This window comes from Heterocephalus glaber, unplaced genomic scaffold (genome assembly GCF_053883595.1).
Source record: "Heterocephalus glaber isolate CG9 unplaced genomic scaffold, H.glaber_assembly_v1.0 deba00000347, whole genome shotgun sequence".
NCBI lineage: Eukaryota > Metazoa > Chordata > Mammalia > Rodentia > Bathyergidae > Heterocephalus > Heterocephalus glaber.
The window spans coordinates 63,582,937-63,604,759 of NW_028258143.1; the positions used below are offsets into that span (position 1 = coordinate 63,582,937).

Sequence of the window (21,823 nt, forward strand, 5' to 3'; positions counted from 1 at the left end):
CCATAGGGGGCATGCAGTGGAATTACGTGTGCTCTACTGGATGTTTATGTAAGCGCTGTGTTAGGCTGGATAATGTTAATGCTAGTATTAATTAGTCCTTAAGAGGCTTATAGGGTGAAAGCAAAGTCACAAGATCGGCATAAACCATGCAGTTGTACTGAAATTGTCGCGGGCAGAGGTGGGTGGAGGGTCCCCACAGGCCCGGGCCTGACTCCCTACGACGCTGAAGGTTGTGGAAGAATCAGAGCCCGAAAGCATAGAAGCGAAGTCGTACTTTTATTCAGCAGGCATACAAGAGTACAGCTGCCTTCTCTCAGCGAGACAGGCAGGTGGTCCCGAAACAGAGCCACCGTTGAAGGGGGGCTCAAAGGGTCCATTTTTAGTGTCCGAGGGCCCACCCCGTCTCTGGGTGAGGGCGCCCCTGCTCGATTGTCTAATTGGTTGATATGGCTCATTACTAGTGAAGGGTTCTGGAGGCTTTCACACCTTTAGGGTCAAATTTCCTTTTTTTGGTTTTGATCTTAGCAAACCAAGCTTTGCAGGGTACAGCCTAGAGGATGTGTGACCTCAGGCTGTCAGCTCTTCACAGGTGGTTAAGCCTGTTCTGCCACCTGTCTAAAACTCCTTCGCGGTGGGGGACCCCTCATCTTTCCCCACCTACGGGTCTCTATCCCTACAAAACCAACATATTAAAAAAATAGGTTTGTAGGCTGTATCTGGTTAGAAGCAGCGTTAGTCTTTCAGGACCCAGTTAGGTTTTTGTTCCCCCTTTAGTTCTATATTCCTTCGTGATCTTTTCACTCTGACTTTTAACTTACAGGTTGCTGGCACTGTAGCAGCTTCCACTGGAATTACACTCAAATTAAGTGATTGTAAAGGGCCGGCAGGTTACATTCCTAAAGGTTTTTCTGCTTTTTTTTTTTAGAGTGTTTCAGACATAGATAAGTTGGTAGAGATAATTTATTCAGCCTCTATTAGAAATCTGAATATGATTGTTCAGGGAGAGGCTGTGACCTTCTCAAATTTGGGAGCTAGAAGTGTTAGAGTCTCGATCTGTTTTAATAGTGTGTAGGAAACCTAAGCTTAATCCCACTCCCTGTCCCCTAACCTCCACTTCCACATAGAAATAGTGCTAAATATATAAGAATGGGTAACAAATTCTTTATGTGATTTTAGTTCCAATTAAAAAATGTGACCCAAAACTATTTCATTTATGAAATAATTGCTTTGAAGTATCATCTCACACTAAAGTATTATTTGACAGAAAATCCCAAAGATATAAAAATTTAATGTGTAGTGTACTCTCATTTATCACTTCTACTAGAAGCTTTGTAACTAATGATTCATTTGTCATTGTGAAATGCTACTTCCATTGAATGTATTGGACTCTCAATGCCTGCAGACCTGGAGAAGTGGAGTGAGGCTATTACATTAAAATAAAATACTTTAAAGTTGGAATATGACAAAAATAAAACTCTTTAAATATAAATAAGGCTGGGATTTAGCTTAGTGGCTCCACACCTGCTTCCCAACTGCCAGGTCCTGAGTTCGATTCCTGGTACTGGAAAAAAAATACACACACACACACATACATATATATATATACATATAAATATATAATACACATATATATATACACACACATATATAATTATACAGGTGTGGTTGAATAACTTGGAAGTATATCTCAAGGATACAATGCATAAATGATACCATTCATGTTTAACAAAGATGAATTATAAAAATCTTGCCTTGTTAAAATTGATCAAAACTTGAAACAGATGAATTTCCTAATTTTCTTCAGAGATTAAATTTAAGAAATTGTGATACAAAGTACAGAAAAAATATTTTTATCTGTGAAAACATTCTAATAACTGTTGTGCTAAATAGTGTTGAAATTGGGCTTAACTGAATAATTTTTAAAATAGGTCCAGAGATTTTCGGTTCTGTATTATTTATATATTTATGAAGTATCAACCGACATTATGCATCCCAAACTACTCCTGTTCCTTGTATATTTCTAGAATGCTTTCAACTGTGTTCCTAGATAGGTTAAACAAATTTTAAGATTTACCTAAGCAAAGTATGGGCAGAAAATCTGCATATCTTTGCTCTCCAGCCCCCTAGCACAAGCAAAAACAATAGAAAAAAAGTATCAGAAAGTGGATTCCAAAGCTGAAGGAAGGAGCTTCAGAGTTACCGATTATTGCTCTGCATTTCCATACTGTGAAAGCTGTAGAGTGCAAAATGGCATGCCTCATTTGTATCTTCCTTCATGATAATACTAAGAGTTGTTGGGCCAGCATCTTTATAATTGATTTTTCATGTTTAATTTTATTTAATGCTAAATTTGGAAGATTTTTCAATACAGTGCCAAAGAACATGTACCATGTTGGCATGCTCTAATATAGTAGACAAGGGTGGCATATAACCTACAGTTAATATTAGGATTGAGGGTAAACATTTATCCGATGTGGCTAGATGAACTGAATGAAATTTTTGGGAAAATATCTCATTGTTAAATTGATGTTTAGTTTTAACTTGGAGAATATCTCTTTCCTTTCCAAAAAAAAATGGTAACTTTGATTTATGAAACCAAATGCACCAGAAAAAGTTTTGCATCCATTGAAGTAAAGATAGTATATTAAACTAGTAGGAACTTTTGTTAACTTCTGACGCAGGATACTTGGATTTGAAGAATGTGAATATAAAATTATTTGTACCAACCATGCAAAGGGACAGTACTCAAAGTCAGCAATTTAGAAAAGTTTAAGCCTAGTAGAAATAAATACTTAAAACATGTTGTAGGCAGAGTTATCTTCCTCAGATATCTGCATACCAATGCCTGAAACTATGAATATGTGACTTTGCGTGGGAAAATCTCCACTGAGAATATGATCAAATTAACTTTTTTTCATTTTATCCTAGAATGTATGAACCAAAGTAATTATATGGGTCTTCACTAGAAAACAGAGAGTCAGGAGATATAGAGGCAGAGAGAGAGAGACAGACAGACAGACAGACAAAGACAGTCATTAATGAGAGAAAAGAGGATGCAGGGAAACACTGTACTGTTGGCTTTGAAGATGGGGGTAGAGAATTCCGATGATCTTCAGAAACAAAGAAAAAGAAATTATTCCTTGCCTGGAGCCTGTAAAAGGACAGCCCTGCCAACACCTTTATTTAAACCAAGTGAGTTCTTTTTGAGACCTCTGATCTGTAAACTGTGAGGTCATAAATTTGCATTGTTTTAAGCCATTAAGGTTGGGGTAATTAGTTATGATAGCAATGTGAGAGCATTACAAACAACAAGAAAAAATTTGTGGTGTTTGTCAGCCTTAATTTTCTATTTGTATTTTTCACTGGAATTTATAAACATTTTGTTTGAAATTTTGAGCTGGTAATTTTTATTGTTTTTCCTAAAAAAAAAAAAAAAGCTACTATCACAAGACTCACATGTTATCTTCACTTGCATAGAAAGAGGTTAAATTTTCCATCAGTATTTTCTTCTTTTGAAATAATTACAATATCTCACTGATAAATCAGAAAGTACTCTTTTGGAAAATGCTTTTTTCAAAGACCAAAGCTGTTGTGTAATTCACACTTTTCTTTAATTGTATGTACCTGTTGGGCAAATGATATATGCACATTTGACAAAAGAATTTTATCATATTACAAGTACTTTTCCATCTGAAATAACTACATATTGCTTTTCTAACACTGGAAAGGTTTTCCTATGGAAGGTTAGCAATTAAGTCAAACCAGATGTTCCACTTCCAGAACAAAGAGTAGCTTGGCAGTAGACAGTAAACCTGTCTACTTGCTTTTATTTAGAAGTCATTAAGTACTACAGCAAAGCAACTAATTATTGTTGATTGAGGTACTATAATCACCTTGCATAGAGAGTTGGTATGAGAGATAGCGCAGTAACAATGAATCTTATATTTATATGGCAAAAGTATTATTAAAAGAAGCAAATAAAATATGTTTTTCCCTCTTACTGATTATAGTTTAGTAAATCTTAATTAGTTAATAAGTAGAGCTCAATGGGAGTTGGTTAATTTAATAATTTAATATCTCATTCTTAATTGCTGAAATATTAGAACTGAATTATTTTTATATATTTTATTATCTCTATCAAAATACCTTGAGTATAAGTATGCAAATTGGTTACTTTACTCACAGACTTAGGATACTGTCATTAAGATAGCTGATAGATAATGATATGTTCAGGAAATTCCAGAAAGATTATTCTCAGTTATGCTTGTACATAAGTGAAAAGAGTAAAATTAAAGTACATGTTTCTTATGCAACACTGTATTAAAAATCATTGAAATTCTTAGGTTTATACCTTTTAGCTATTTTATCTTTTCACCCATTTTCATAATTCTAAAAGTAAACAATAATTCTTTTTTGAATCTATGCATATTCCCTGAAATCATCAAGGTGACAACTATGTTACCATTTTGTGTTTAATCTGTGTATGTTGATATCTTCAAATGACATTGACAACAGGAACACTATTCCAGGCTTGTATATGCAGTTGTCCTTCATGTAGATGACAGACATCCAGGACTGAGGAGAAGGGTTTCCCGTGGCAGCAGAGCTGTCTTGGAAGTGGAGGCCGTGAGTTCTGGAGAAGCACACCTCTCCACTTTGAGCTTTCCTTCTGTGGCAAAGGAACCTAGAGGCGAGGACACCTGGGCAACATGGACAGGTGCTGATTACACCTTGATTTCTAGTGTTTTTTCCTACTAAAGGCAATGGAATCCCTCAAAGAAATACAGTTTGTAAGGACCAAGTTCTGAAAATGCAAGATGGGTCTTTATTTTTTAATATAATGAAAGTGTTACGACATAGAGGCACGTGACAGAGAGAGGCACACAAGTCAGTTTGAAGGGCCTTAACACTGACCAAACTTGGGACAAATTGAGTCCCCCAAACCCTCAGTGCTCTTGCCTACTCATCCTACCCTTTCCCTTCTGCCCAGAAAGAGCCCATCCTTTGTTATCTCCCCATATTTCACTTTTCCAGAATGTCACGTAGTCAGATCACCCAGTATGCAACCTATTCACATTGGCTTATTTCAATTAATCATATTCAAACTGCACAACTATTCCCAGATATCTTGATTCTAGTTATGAGAAGTGATTTTAAGCATCGAAATATTTTTCTTAGAATTTATCATTGAAATATATATAATTTTTAAAAGTTTATTTTTTCTCCTATATTTGCTTGACTTCTTCACATATGGATTCCCCTAAATAGAGGAAATATATATTTTAGCTAAATTTCTCATGGACGACATTAGGAAACTGGTATCACCAACAGTTGTATACTTTGAACATGATCAAGTAAACATTTGGGAACAAATCCATGCGCTTCCTTTATTCTGAACGATGGAATTTCCTGCTCACCTAGGCTTTCCCTGTTGTCATTGTATACCTCGTGTAAGACTCGAAGTGCAGTCTCCAGAGGATTGGAGAAAATTGGATGTACACAGTAAGATGATTCCAGGCACTGAATAGCTCACTTTTCCTTTAGGCTTCATTGCAGTGGTACTGCTTTGGCACTTAAGTAACAATAGGATAAATGACTCAAGTCGCACTAATTCCCTTTTTACTTTTCTCATTTAATTTTTAACTTCACCTGTTTTTACTGTCACTCTTACTGAAAATTATGTATTATTTCAAATTTTTAAGCCCTCAATACTAAGCTTCTGTATATGCAAGCGTCATAAAATTAGACCTGGAGAAATAAATATATTACTTTTAAAAATTCATTGTTTATTGGTACATTTTAGGTATACAATATGATTACATTCATCAATGGGAATTTGTACCTTTACATGATATATCTTGGTTCTTACTTTTTTCTCCATTCCCCTGCCCTCCCTTCAACCCCTCCACCCCTCCCTATTTACAAAGATTTTGTTTCCATTTTTTTCCTTTTCTCATATTTTTTTCCTTTTCCTTCTTTCTTTTCCCCTACCCCTCCCACTTCCCCTTCCCATTTTCTTTTTATTTCATGTTGTCTGTTATACATTTTGATCCTTATTTATGCTTTCAGTTTCTCACACCAGAGAAACTATTCGATATTTACATATGTGTGTCCTATTTATTTTATCTACGAGTATGGCCCCAATGAGCATCCATTTAGCTATAAATGTCTCAAGTTTCTCATTCTTTATGGCTGAGTAGTACTCCATTTTATATTAAAAAAAAGAGAACACATCTTCTTTATCCAGTCACCAGCAGAAACAACTCCAAACACACTCAGCTACCTCATCTTCAACAAAGAAGCCAAACACCCTCACTGGAGGAAAGATAGCCTTTTTAATAAATAGTGCTGGAAAAATTGGGTTTCCGTTTGCCAAAGATTAAAACTAGACCTATGTCTCTCACCATTCACTAAACTAAAATCAAAGTGGATCAAACATCTAAATATTAAAACAGAAACACTAAACCTGCTGGAAGATAGGGTAGGTAGAACTCTTGAAGACATTGGTGTAGAAAAAGACTATGAACAAATCCTCAGTTGCACATGAACTAGCACAAAGAATCAACAACTGGGATCTCTTCTTATTAAAAAGCTTCTTCACAGCAAGGGAAACCACCAACAGAGTGGAGAGACAACCCACAATGTGGAAAAAAATTTTACCAGCTGTTCCTCAGACAAAGTCTACTCTGTAGCATATATAAAGAACTTTAAAAAATATATTTCTTTTCTCTGTTTCTGGACTTAGTGCTCAAGCTAGAGAAGAGCAAGTGAAAAAGACTGTAAGGGTGAGTGTGTGGGTTTGTTTCCCTGGCATAATAAAAATTGTTCCCAAGAAAACTTTCCCACTTTACCTGTTCATTTTTATAATTCTTCCAGATTCTTCTTTGTACTCACCTTATTTGACACTTCTAGTTATGAAGAAAATTGATAACCTACATAGACGCGTTATAATCACACAGATTCTGTAGTACATGTGAGGGTTCAGCCTAAGTGATGCTATCATTCTGTGTGTTCAGAGGATGCGCAGACACGTACCACTGGACAATGGGTCAGAGTGTGAGAAATGCTGGTTGGTGACTTGCCGTTGTGTGGACACCGTAGCGTGCACTTAGACAAAGTAGATGGCGTAAGTCCGTGATTCCGCCTGGCCCCTTGATGCAGTCAAGAGTTGCTGTAAACACAGCTGTGTGTGCCAGGCTGCTGCTGGGCTCACAGCATAATTGTCCGTGGTGCATTTTTAAATCACTAGCAGCAAAGTGAGTTGTTAATGCCAGCGTCATCACAGATAAGCACCATGTAGAGTGATGTTGCAATGGTTTTGACGCCGCTAGGTGTATTGGTCACTTTCTTGTCTCTGGCACAAGATACTCGACACCCATAAACAAGGAGGAGAGGTGTATTTTGGCTCAAGGTTTGCAGAAGATGTGGTCCGTGTGTGGCTGGTTCCAGGACAGAGGTGACATGCAGGCGGAGCATGGCTGAGGAGACCTGCTTCCCAAGGGCAGCGTGAAAGCGGCGTGGGGGGTGTAAAGTACATGAAGGTCACGCCCGTAGTGACTGCCTCTTCTGGCCAGGTCTCACCTCCGCATGGAACACTGGCCTATGAACACTTCAGGGACTTAATGAGTCCAGTGATGAGTATAGCCTCCCTTGATCCAGTCGCCTTTTGAAAGCCCACCTCTGCTCATGAGACTTTTGGAGGACATTTTATATCTAAACTATAATGTTAGGTAATAGGTAATATTAATAGTATAACGTTAGGTAATATTGCCCCACTATAATCTTTTGGGGCCACCATCTACATATAATATGTCACAGACTGCGATATTCTTCTGAAGTGCGTGACTGCATAATGATATGAACCCCTGATGGCATTCTTTCTTTTTTTTTTCATTAAATTTATTGGTACATTTTAGGTATACAATACAGTTACATTCATCATTGGGATCTTGTACCTTTACATGATGTATCTTGGTTCTTATTTTCTTAGAGTATGAACTTTAACCATCCTCTGCTTCATCTATTCATTGTGGGTATTGCTCTTTTTATAAATTATAGTACTTCAGAATCACCTCATATACATCATTGCTATTCAAATTAATAGTATTTAAATGGTGTGTAGCATATTTTAAATTGCTTCAGAATGATGTAACTTTCTGATTTCAATACTTTCTGATACAATGTCAGTTTCTTAACATGCAAGTTATTCAAGTATGTCTTATTTTAATCTTAATTGCAGTGGATGGAGTTCAAAATTAAAATCTACTTTTAGAACTAGGGGCATTTTTCATTTAAAAGACCAATTTTCATCCACTGTTGGTGGTTCTTTTAGAACTCAGGATAGATATATTGTAAATGAAGAGCAAATACATGAATTATTTCATGAACTATTTTCCTCAAATTTGGCAGATTTTTTTAAATGCAGAAGAAAACGTAGTACTATACCGAAGATGAATAATGTTTTATTGACAACATGGTAATCTCTGGGAACAGAGGTGTAGGAAAACCCTTTCAATAAAGTCAGAATGATTGTATTTAAGATCTTTCCATATTTACTAAAGAAGATTATTTCTGTCTAATAACTAACATTTTATTATGGTGTTCTAAATATAAAAATGTAATAATATGGACTGTCATCTGAAATGAGATATGGCCAGGTCCCTAATGTGCCAGAAATTCTGTTCAAAGAAGAAATGGGAACAGTGTAGTAATTTAAAGCAGATTTATGTTGTGTGCATTTCTACCCAGAATTAATATGTTATAAAACACTCTGCAGGCATAATATATTCTTTTCTCTATTTTTAGTAGGGAATGTTTTGAGTGGATTTTAGAATTATTGTGCTTAATAATTAAGCCATTAAGTTTGAATTATTTTATATGACCTTATATAAGTTGTATCTAATAGTTCTCTGAGCCACAAACATCCTAAGGATGCAAGAAAATTATGAAAATAGGAATCACGTGATTTTTCTAATCCAGTTCTCAAACAAAAAAATTAAGAAACCATTACTGCTCCATATTGTTCGTGTTATTTTATTCTGAACCCTGGAAACTACACAAGACAGTGTCCTCCTTCTGCACCACTTCCAGAGGTGACCCTGTGTGTTCCCCCCAGGCATTAAGCTTGTGAGATTTGTATCGACTATTCCCTTGCCTTGAATTGGCTTCATGTAGTCCACCAGAAGCTGTATTTGCTAGGCTGCCCAGCTGTCTGTGAGTTTTACCATCCCCTTCTGTCCAGTGTCTTCTGATCCTCCTTTGAGTACAGTAATTAGAGCATAAGATCACAGAGAATTTGCCACTATGACTCTTCTTCTTATCTCATTTTCTCCAATCTGGTGAGGCATAATCAGGGAGCATTCTGAATGACAGACTTGAAGCTTCAGAAATCATCCCAGTTTGATGACAAGCAAATTTTACATGTGGATCAAGCTTGCATCAAGGTTTGTTCATCTACTCATGACCCAACAGTCACAGGCCAATTTTCAAGGCTGCAAAGTTGAAGTTCCTGTTCCTATTCCTATCCATGGTTCTCAGAGACACTATGATGAGTGATACGCAGAATATGGTAGATAGTTGGTTATGTTTTTGATCATTTTGTAGGAATCCTTCACATCAGTATACACCCAAATTTGAAATTCAAAAGGAGTTTCTGTTAGATTATGGTTATATTCTCATTACTTGCTGGAAATACAAACTGGTAACAATATACAATATAGGTTATATAGATAATTTATAAGATAATTTAAATTACGTTTAGTAGCTTTTATCATGTCTTGGTACTGAATGTACTTCAGCAAACTCATCATTTCTGATGTCCTGCTTCGGTTTTCTTATCACTTTGTATGAAGAAAGAAGAATGAATGTTAGAAGGTATAAAATGATAGATACTGTTATTTTAATCTCATCGCTGATGCTTACCATCGACCATTCATATTCCCAGGGCTGCATGCTCACCCTTGTTTATCTCTCTCATGAGTCCTTACTTCCACCAAAGAGAATACAGAGGACTTAACCACAGGTGCTTAATTCCATCTTAAAGTTGGGCTCTGCAACTTTCTGAGTATGAATCTTCTTAGAATAGGAATCTCAGTCCTTGCTTGTGTGAGGTGAAAATAAAATCATTTATTTTTACAAAGCATGTTTCTATCTAATAAATGCTGTTTATTGAAAGGATATTTGTTCCTTATAATCAGTTTCTTAAATTACAAGCCAAAGGAAAATTATTTTCATGTCACTGGTTGAAAACCTTATTTTATGTAAAATAGACTTTAAGAAAATTTGTGTAAATCAAAGTGTAGTGGTCCTTGTCTGTGATCCCAGCAGTCTAGGAAGTAGACGCAGGAAGATCACAAATTCAAGTCCAACCTATTTAAGGAGACCTTATCTATAAATAAACACACACATTGCACCACTGATGTAGCTCAGTGCAAAGGGTCTAGGTTCAATAACCAGCACGCGCGTGCACACACACACACACACACACACACACACGGGGGAGGAAGACAGGGAGGATGAGAAAAAGAAACGTTTGGGTATAAAGAGTATTCATTTCACTTGGAGGACTTAGCTTAAAAGACTATAATTTTAATATGCTCATTTTTATGACAAAGATCAGTAGAAGATGAAGTACTGATAAGTATATAAATTGTGCAATGACAGTTTGACTTGTAAGTTCTCTAGCAGTAAATTGTGGATATATTCATAGTGTTGAGTTGTATAAAAATTGTACAGCTTGTCATTTTCTAGAGAGCTGTATTAAATGTTGTAGCCATTTCCAGATAAAAGAAAGTTCAACTTGGAACTCAAATCTAAAATTTATTTTTTACTATGGCTATGAGAGCGAAATTCAGATTCTATAATGCAACCTGGGAGGTATTCAGTGACTTGAAGATTGCTTATTGCTCTAGCCCTCTTCCTTATCCTTCTTTATACATTCTCTTAATAAGAAAAATTTCCTTCAGCTTGAAAGTGCTTACAAAATTTAAATTTACACGTTTTGTATAAATGTACACAATGTAATTTTAAGTGTATACTTGGGTAAAGAGATACTGCAGTAATTTTAGCCATGTCAAATCCCCAAGGAAGCCCCATAACTGGGGAAACTGAGTCTTCTATATTTTAGTTCTCGGAAGTTCGATACTTTACTCCAGCAGAGCTTCTCCAACAGTGCTTCGGGGTACATTTTGAGCCACAAGAATATCAACACTGTTTGCCGTTTTTCATGTTTCTTGTTCTTTTTCTTCATAGGTTTGTTTATGCAGTACTGTATTTTTCTCATTGAAACACGCTTCACAAGTTTCATTTCTACCTCTTTCGTGTGTCTTCTGTAGCTCACCACAGGCATCACCTTCTCTAAGAAGCTTTCTTTAAACTCTGAAGATGGCAGGGGACAAACTTCCTCAGTGCTACCAAAATAGGCTATGTGAGACATTGCTGCTATTCATAGTATCCAGTAATACTGACCTTCTTGAATACCTAGAATGTATTCATTTTTGAATTTATAGTAGCTATCCATTTACCAAGGAAAGATTTTTTAAATAAACGAATGAGAACTATAGAAGAAATAATTGAAAAAGTGTTCAGCATTAACATATTTTTAGCTTATCTGTTTACAGTGTTGAGTTGCTTAGACTTTAGATCTTGAGAGAGCCTGAAAAAGTACAGTTTAGTGTACCAAAGTGTAACCCATACATTTAGCCGTGATACTTTTATAGCTCTAAACTCATATATGTGTCAAAATGTAAAACAGAAATTAACGTGATTCTAGAAAAAAGACATTATTTAAAAAGTTACTGAAAGAGATTTGGAATCCTTTCCTATAGATGACATTGATGAAGACAATTTTACATGAAGTGCTTTGGTCTGGGTTTCCATTTGTTTTAAGTCAAAAGTCATCTATCGGAGGCCTTCATTGGTGACTTTTTCAATCATTCAACAAAGATACAACAATCAACAAGTGATTTCTTTCAGAAAATAAAGGAGAAAACACTTCTGTTCTCATTTTATGAAGCCAGTAGCTATTTGATGTCAAAAGTTAGGCAAAAACACTATAAGAAAATTATAGACAAATAACACCTATGAGCATTAATGCAACCACATTAACACCCTATAAAAATAAAATACATGTATAAGTAAAAAAAATGAATAAATGATTATCAAATGATCAGTAAGTGAGGTTATTCCATGAATGCAAGTTTGACTTAACATCCTACTAGAATAAATAGTAAAAGACATATGATCAACACAATAGCTCCTTAAATAGATTTACACAATGTTCATTTACGTTAATGACTTTGAACCAGCTGGAAACATGAGAAATTTATTATCATGAAAATGGATATTATGAAAAATCCAGAACTAACATGAGTATCACAAGATAAAGACTAGCTTGTTTGCTCCTAACCTTAGACAATACAAGTCTTCACTTTAACATTTTTATTAAATACTCCATATGAAAATACAAAGTATAAAATATCTTACGAGAGAATATAAGGCATGAATCTTACAACATTATGCTGAGCAAAAATATTCAGCAGTAGAGCATAATCTTTAGTGATAGAAAGCAGGTCAGTGGTTGTGTGTGTGTGTGTGGAGAAGAAATTGACAAGGAAGAGAAACAAAGGAACCATCTGGACTCCCCAGAATGTTTTGATTGTGGTGGTAATTAGGCAGGTGTACAAATTGGTCAAAACTCAGAAATGTATGCGTAAAAGGAATGGATTTTTATCACATTTAAATTACACTTCAAAATGTGTATTTAAAAATAATATGGATTGTTTTACTGTATAGGAGGAAAAATTCAGTATATGTCTATCAGTACATTTCATTACAAATTATTTCTGCAAGTCCATATCCAATTCTTTCTTAAATATTAAGGATTTGAAACTCTTCCATGAAAGTCTCCAGCATGTATTTTATTTTGTACAGTATTTTGCATTAAGTTTTCTAGAATTTAATTACAACATGCACAGCAAATGAGAATGTTTTTCTTCATCATAGACATAAGCTATTTACAGTAGGTTTTTGTCTTTTGTTGATTACCTAGGATAAGAAATAAAATATTCCCATACTAATGTAAAGTGAATCTTTTGCTTAATAATTTTGCCAGCAAACTGATAGAGGAGTTGCAGTTCTGATTGATTTTATGATGTGAGATGTTTCACTTTTAACTCTTAATGTGTGCACACCTCCGTGCTTACACACACACACACACACACACACACACACACAAAATGCATGTACACCCTTGACTCGCTTCCCATTTACGTAGCTAAGGATTTTCTTCCATTACAGAAATACTTCAAAAAACCTACAAATTCAAGCGATGCACACACTGTTGTTTATTCTGACCCTAAGTTCGGTTATGTAATGCCATATTTATGCTTATGTTCTTGCCGAAGTATTTTATGGTACCAAATCACTTTGCTGCCTTCTCTTGACATCATTGCTTACTACGAGGGGCATTGCTTCTTTTTACCTATTCTTAATTTGTGCTCAAGTGGCTGTCATCCACCATCTGCTCTTCATTCAACTCTTCTTACCTGCATTCTTTTGCTTTTCTTTGAATGGAAATTCTCTTTTTAATTGAATTTCAAATATACTGGTTTTATCTGTATTATTATTCTTGGTAAAAAAAAAAAGGATGGTGCTTGTATGTGCTTATGAACATCTCTCTTTTTTTAATATTAAATCTTTTATTGAAAAAAGTACACAAAACCACCTACGTACATAGTCCCAGGTGACATTACAAGTATGCCTTCTTATGCTTTCTTTTTCTCTTATAAAAGCTTGCCGTCATTCCAGCAATAGTGAGTGCCTCAGTTAATTTGGTTCCTTTTCTTCCAGGCTCAAAATAAAATCAAACTCTTCTTGGGTAAGGGACTGAACTGAGAGTCTCTGGAGAGTGAAGAGAGTCAAGGTTTTTAAGGCACCACCAGTAGCTTTGTGAGCTTGGTGATAGGTTTTAAGCTCAGCTAGGAAGATGAAATGCTTCATTATCCAAACAAATTGTGCATCCACCATAAACCATTTGGGGTTGTCCTCTTTGCTGGAAGCCCACACACAGTTTGAGAAAAACAATCCCCATTATGAACATCTCTCTTTAAAGTGCAGTTTGCTTAACTTTTAGATCAATATCTTCTTAAAGTGAATAGTTTTCAAAACTCATCACTTCATAAATAGCAGGCAAAGAGCTGTAGAAGTAACATGGTATGTTCACTTCTTTTGCATTCCATTTTGTGTTCTTTTTCTTTCAACATTATCTTTTTGTGGACATACGACAACCCACTGCTTACCAAGCCCAGCTTCAGTAGTGAGTCTGGTAACATACATAACTCATTCTTCCTACGACTCCAAACTTACAGCCACAATTTAGGAATAACAATTATAGAAGCTTTTCTGTGCTGAGGATGGAAAACATCTGAAGAATATATACCTGAGAACCGCTATTCAATTCTCATTCAGTTGCAATAAAGCAAAAAAGTTAGATTTTTCACGTTAAATCCAAGATCTTTTAGAATGATGATTACCAAATTTTCTTGGTATCGTCATGAATGATTCTATGCTCTACTAAAAATGTACATTATTGGAAGGGAAATAAACACAGACATTAAAAACAAATACAGTGTATTCTGTTATTCCAAACTTCCATAATGTGCACCACAGTTATCTAGAATGATTGACCTAAATGTACGATAATAGACATGATAATCTATATTTAAAAACTGCACCTGTAATGTTCTATACACTAAAGTTATCACACCCCATCCAAGTTTTGTTTTGCCAATTATTAGTTATAAGATCTCAGGGTTTTAAACATTTTGAACCTTGGAAGTCTCTTTCTTTGAAGTAGAATAAAAGTATTTTTCTAGCAACCTTTCTTTCATAGTAATTTGATGAAGAACATAAAATATATTCTTAATAAATTTACTTTGTAATGTTAGAGATATATACAATTTAGAAATTATCGATTTTATTATTTAGACTTTTTTTTTACCCATACCTGTAATATATATTTTACTATAAATGTATTTCAAATAAAACTGTATTGACACATTTTCTGTCTCTTTCCATAGGGATAGATCTAGAATCACTTTACTGCTGTTTCTTCTAATCTGAATTTTATATATTGCAAACATTTTAATCTTCTGGAAAGTAAATAGTCCTTGAATTTTTGTACCTGCAGATTATAAATATAGATGCATACATAGAGCTAATATAAGTATGCATATACATAGACAGAAATTTAAAATAAGTTAAAGAAAAGAAAAAACATTGGGTCACTAAACATAACCCAAATGACACTCAAGGTTCCTAAGGGTTAAGGATAGTTCATGAAAAATAGCTTCTACCACTAAAATGATTCTAAAATTATTTTACCAAAAAATTCTCAGATCACATTAAAATGACCATATTAATGTAGGATATCATATTAATTTAGTTATTTGTTTTTATTAGAGACAATGATTAGGGTATAGAGTTAGAAATTTCTTTCTCTGTTTTCTAAAAACAAGTATTAATGTAAATATGCACAAATTTAACAATGTCAAGAGATAATATCTTCACCATTGACCAAAAGATTCAAAGAAGAATTTGAAGATGTTAATGCCACTAAAATATATATATATATACATATACATATATAATAAACACCAGATCAGTTGTGTAATGAAATGCAATTAAAAAGGAGTAACGGAATAGATGTAAATATTATTTATAATATGTATTAATACACAATGAAACATGTTTGTTTATATATTTTCTTTGTATATTTTTGTGTTTAGGCAATTTTTCAAACCTGTTGTTTCCTGAACAGGGATGAATTAATTGTAAAATAAAATATCAAAAGATAAAATTCATGCTGATGACTTAAAAAATAAATTTTCATGTATGTGAATCCTTACAGTTTTCAAAAAATCTGTGCAGACATTTTCTGTCTTGTAATGATATCCTCATTACTACTTATATGAATATATAATATTTGTACCTAAGGTAGAAAAACTGTTTCTTTTTTATCTTATCGTGTAAATGGAGGTAAAGCCCTGGTGCATTTCAGTGGCATGAACTGATAGTCAACATTCATATTGCTCAGCAGCTTCAAAATCTGACTTCATAACTTGCTTTTCATGTCTTAAAGTATCAGAAAGGCCCACACCAAAGGAAGGTGTTAGGTAGATGGATACTTTTATCATCATTGTTCAAATCTCTGGTGTTTAATATTGCACCACACTGGGGCAGCAGTCAGCAAGATTAGTTTTCTTAAATAAAACTGTGTGTCCACTAAGTACTTAGTGTTTGGCTTTCACTTGAAAGGATCATGGTTTACTTTTCCTTTCTTCATACATTTAGTGGCAGAGTTCTCTGTCACCTGTTTGCAGTCTACATATGAAAAGTTAACACACAGACACTTCTGATCCGTTGAAGAAATTTGGGTACCAGGTCATACTGTCACAGCCTGTGAATGATGTAAATGTCTTTTACATATGTATCCTAAAATTAAAGCCAAAGGCAAATCAGTGTTTTTTTGTTAAAATCTCGTATGTACTACATTCTGTATTTCTTTTCAGTTAGAGAAATTCATATATTTTGGTCTTTGATATTTTTCCTCTTAAAACCAAAGTGATAATTCTATTTTATTGTATATAATATTGATAATTTAGAGTAAAGAAAGAGACCCTAAGGCCACAATCATGATATCAACACAAATATATTAGCTTTAATTCACTCTTTCTATCTTCTATATGAATATTTTGATCTTTTAAGTATGAAAGTTGCATCATACATGTGGGAAAAATTAGTTTCAGATATGCTTTTCTTCAACACCATTGATACTTGCTAGCATAAATTTCTACTTTACATTGAAGATATATTGAAGATATTAAATGTGTAAACATTTAAAGGGCAAAAATTTTTCTCTGACATATCGCTAAGAGAATGATGAATAAATAAGCCAGTTTATGAGCAAGACAATTAGAGTGACTTTTCATACAGAGACATGCTAATTGCTTTTAAATATTTATTTCTTAGTTATGGCTGTTTATAATTTTTAAAAATAAAGTTCCATTGGGAAATTAGTTGAAAGATATTAAACTGAATTTCAAAAAGCTAAAAGAAATACTTAGTATATTAGAGGGTTTATTCACTGGAGGATGTTACAAGCTATTATAGTAAGACATTAATAAAATATGTGAAAAGCTTTTAATTGGAACTTGAAAATGTGAGTATTTGATTAATTTTTGTGATTGATTAATTCCTAGGGAGTTTAAAATAACCAATCTCTGAAGGAGGTCTCCTTGAATTCTAGTATTCTTCCAACCATATTTCCTCCTCCTTTTGTTTAGTATATATCTATCTTGTGATCTTTTCCTCTAATTTGTCCTCTTGTCTTTCCTTATTAATGGGAAATGAAATCATTTTGTCTGATTGGAGACTCCAGTGTGAGCCACATGACATCATTTAATGGTCTTTGAAATAAAGTGAAATTGAATATTTATATATGCACATCTCCTAATCATTAAATGTATACATTTTAACTTGGGACATTCACAAAGATGATCTACATAACACAAGTAAAGGTGATTTCTTCAGCTTTCCTTGTAGCTGTTTCTTCCCACATTATCATTTGTGTTAGAGATGCAAAGGTCTATTTCATTTACCCAAACACAGTAAGAAATATTAGCAATACCACCATAGACACACAGCAGAAACGAAGAAATGGGAAAACTATGTAGTGAAAAATTGCAGTTCCTTAGGTACGTCCTTGTTGAAGGTTGTTGATGTGGCACAGCTGAAGACAGGTAATCTATAAGCAGGATATCATATTCCATTTGTTTTGGAAGCAAGTTTGACTGTTTTTGGCTGGTCTTGAGTTACACATGGAGGAGAGAGAAAGGAAGCTGGCTGTTACTGACCATTTCAGGTTGATTGCAAAGGTTATGATGTGCTTTCGTGTGCTTTTTGCTTTTATGGCCAGAAATGTTTTGTCCTACACTGTCTGACCATTCTATTTGCATAGTCAATGTCTTCTTGCCTCCTGCTGGTGATTCTCTTACTTACAATAGGTGAACCAAACCAGGGAAATCTAGAAATGCAAATCATTGCTGCTAAATATTCAATTGTTCCCCTAGTCAAATGTATCGTAGGAACTTCTTGGTCAGCTTTTTGTATCCTCATGACAGTCATTTGAAAAGGCAGCACTTGTGAAAAAAATCATATAGGATTCTGGATATAATGGCTCGAAGCAGAATCATAATCAATATATCAAAAGCAAGAGAACGCATCACCCTCTAAGGTGCTTCGGAACCAGGATCTCAGTTACCCAAGTTAGGCCAAAAACAAATCGCGGAGGCTATGAAGATAAATCCAAATGCAGAAAGAAATATGAACAGTGCTGCAAATGCCACCATGACTTAGCCAAGGAGGAATCTAGGGTAATGGCTTGCTACATTCCCATGCATTCCTTTGACATGAAAGTGAATAGTGTTCCCTATAGTAGAAAGGTGTTATTGTTAATGACGACACAAGTATTTCCTGAAAGCTTTCTATTTGCATAATTCCCATCATTGGGAATGCTCTTCTTGTTACATAAGCAGTTCTATTTTTCTTCCAAGTACAGCGTCAAGTGGAGCCTCATTTTGGAACTCATGTCTCTGTTAAAAATTCTACCCTTTCTAATAGTAACATGTTTTAAAATGCTACTTCTAAAGTGAATGGGGTGTAAGTCTGAGGCACATAGGACTCGGTCACAAAGGAAGGGTGATAGAGTCAAGGAATATGAAGAAAAAAGTTGTAGTTCACAACAGAAGGTTGTAAACAGGTTCTCATATTGGTTGGGCTACATATTTAAATTTCTGTTAGTGTCTACAATGTGGTATTTGGCCCATGCCTAAGGAATTTTGCTGGTCTGATTAATAGATTACAAAATTGGTTATTTTTCTGGGAGAAAAGCATCCCAGTCACACTTTGACTTACTAATTTTAATTTATGGAGATGTGGACTTAAGGGGATGTAATTCCTTTTGGTTTAATCAGGTGAAAATAGATTTTTCTAGAGGTTTTTATAATGGAAGTCTGGTAGTGGATGTCATATCCAACAGCATGATCGAGGGCAGCTTTTAATACTTGTACTAGTCTAAGAGGAAAACTAGCATGAATATGTTCTGTCCTATCAATTATCTTACAGGTGAAAGATAACAGAAAGAAAGACACATGAGTGCAGGTCAAGCAGTAGTCTATGTAAGATTTAAAGGTAAAATTTTGATAAATGAAAAGCAAGTGAAAAAGTAGGAATTCAATATTAGACATTGTACTTACTGATAAATAATTAAAATACTAATTATTTTGATATGTGAACTTTGTTAGGTTCTTTTTCATAATTACTTTTTCTAAGTCTCTAGAAGTTTTACACCTGGAGTTATGATAGCAAGGCAATTATGATGGCAAGATCTGTACAGTATCTGTGGAATGCATTGAATATAAAGGAGAAAATAAAGGCATGCACAGCACACAACTTAATTATGTTTAGATATTTCCCCTAAAATCTCAGGAAATATTCCCTGCGGAGTTCAGGTAATGTTGAAATTCCATTTTCAAAGTGAGGTTCTTCTTAAACAACTTACAGAACTGGTATCACAGAGCAAGAAAGAATAGTTTTGTTGTTGCTGTTGTTATTGTTTTGTAATGGGCCTGAGGATTACAAGTAGGAAGAAGCTTGGCAAAGGTGGTTGTTTTTAATGTAGCAAGAGTAGTATCCCCATGTACTAAGCGTTGAACAGGCTGGCTGTCAATATTTGAAGTTGATTCACTGTAAGTGTTAAAGTAAGAATATAGCAGTCTTCTTTTCCTCATATTTAACATTTCTGATTGGAGACATTTCTCTTTATCTTGACTTTTCTTTTGTAATATAAGATAATCTTTTTTGATGTGTCTTTCGTTTTCATTATAGATATCCTGGCCAATAGATGATGTGTTCAGAGCAGGACTATAGGTTTACTTTAGGTCTTGTTCTGTTTATTAAAAAGTCTTCCATGTTATATAGCTAAGCTAAAGGAGTGAATTCCCATTCTAATTCTGGAAACAGAAGCAGAAATTAGGAACATCTGCGGTCCTCACCAAACTGACTGTATGCACTGATCGCCTTAGATTTGGAGGTTTGGCTTGCTGGACTGGTTGCTGTGGAGACTGTGGTTAGATTCTGTTGTCATACATCGTCTACTGTTGTTCATTTGTGTATTCAGTTTGTTAATACTGGTCCCAGTAAAAATGCTATTTGATATTTATCAAACAATTACTATATGATTGGCACTTGGTTTGATACTTCACATTCTTTGAAAACTTCCAAAAAGACAGTGTGTTTAAATACTATTATTCTAAGTTTATCAGTAGTTTTAATCATCCACTTGTATCTATATATGTAAGGAAGAGGACTAGTAAAAAGTTCCAGGAGTGACTGACCACAAAAGCTCTGGTCCTAAGTATATCATCCTATAAATGAATATTTCTTTCATACACATATACATTGTGCATGCAACTATGATTACATATAAAAGTATAATTTAAAAAGTATAAATAGAGAATATGTAAGTAGGAAACACCTCAATTTAATTATGTACTTGATAATTTGTGCCTGTACAATTTCCATTTCTGCAGTCAGCCCAGGGCCAACATGACCAGGGGAAAACATTTCCACTCCAGAATCTTTGAGCATGAGTAGTTCAATCCCTCTGCTTGCAAGTAATTTCAATGTGCTGAAGAAATTTCTCATTCATTCTGCACGTACCAAAAGCATGTATTTCAAAATTTATATAAAAACAGAATCTAAATTCTCTCATTTGAAATTTAAAAAAAATCAAATTACCCAGCACTTTTTTATCTAATCCATTCTGTATAATTCTGTATTTTTTTAAAGATAGTGAGAAATATTGTCAGAAAAAGAGCTCTCTACCTATAATCACCCATAGATTTGCGTCTTTTAAACATTGTAGAAATAAAACAGAAAATAAGTCCATAAATTCTTCCAAAAACATCACTTGGGGATATTTAATGAGAACTTTATTTGTGCCCTGTCTGTTTTCTTCCATCTAGTCTTCTTTCCCCAAACTACTTAAACTCAGTGAAAGGAATACCTCCCAAACACAACTGTTCCTTTTCAAAACCATTTTTAAAATATTTCACAACTTTTGATCACATGCCAAGTGTCCTTCAAATATAATGAAGATTCAAAAAGAAGTCACTTCTGTTTGCCTTCTAGACACGTGAAGTCTATGGCCAACAAACAGATGTGAAACATTGTAATGAAGAGGAATAATTGCTACAGCTGGGCTGTCTAGGAAAACCTCCCTAGACATCTTGAACTGCTGCCAAAGACAGTGCTTGGATACAGTCTCCATGCACTGGACAAGTTCTCCATAGATACTAATTGATTTTAAAACCAGCACGGCACCTGATACGATCTTCCAAACTATTCCTTTGATAACTTTATTTTGACTACTATTTAATGTTAGAATTTCTTCCACATTTAGTCTGAACAGTGTTGTGCAATGCACTCTTTATTTTTATTTAGTAGAGAAAAAAAGAGCCCATCCAAATTCGGAATGAATCAGTGGGATTCCAGTGATGTTATTTTCATCAAGAGTCAGGCAGGACATTATTATTTTTGATGAAACAGACTTCTTGGATGTTATAATATAAATTATTACTTTTAATGTATCATTTTAAACTGTTGCTCCATACATATCTTTTTACTCCATTTTTTCCTGTCCAGCCAGAATTAACTCAAATATTTCACGTGCATAAAAAGGTCTACTGAATCTTTTAAAAATTTA

The 21,823-nt window shown here is 34.4% G+C and overlaps 1 protein-coding gene across 1 annotated transcript in view; it reads left to right on the forward strand.

Annotated features, from left to right (window-relative positions):
- Positions 1–21,823, forward strand: part of Znf804a (zinc finger protein 804A) — a 283,089-nt gene that overhangs the window by 26,560 nt on the left and 234,706 nt on the right. The window lies entirely within an intron of this gene.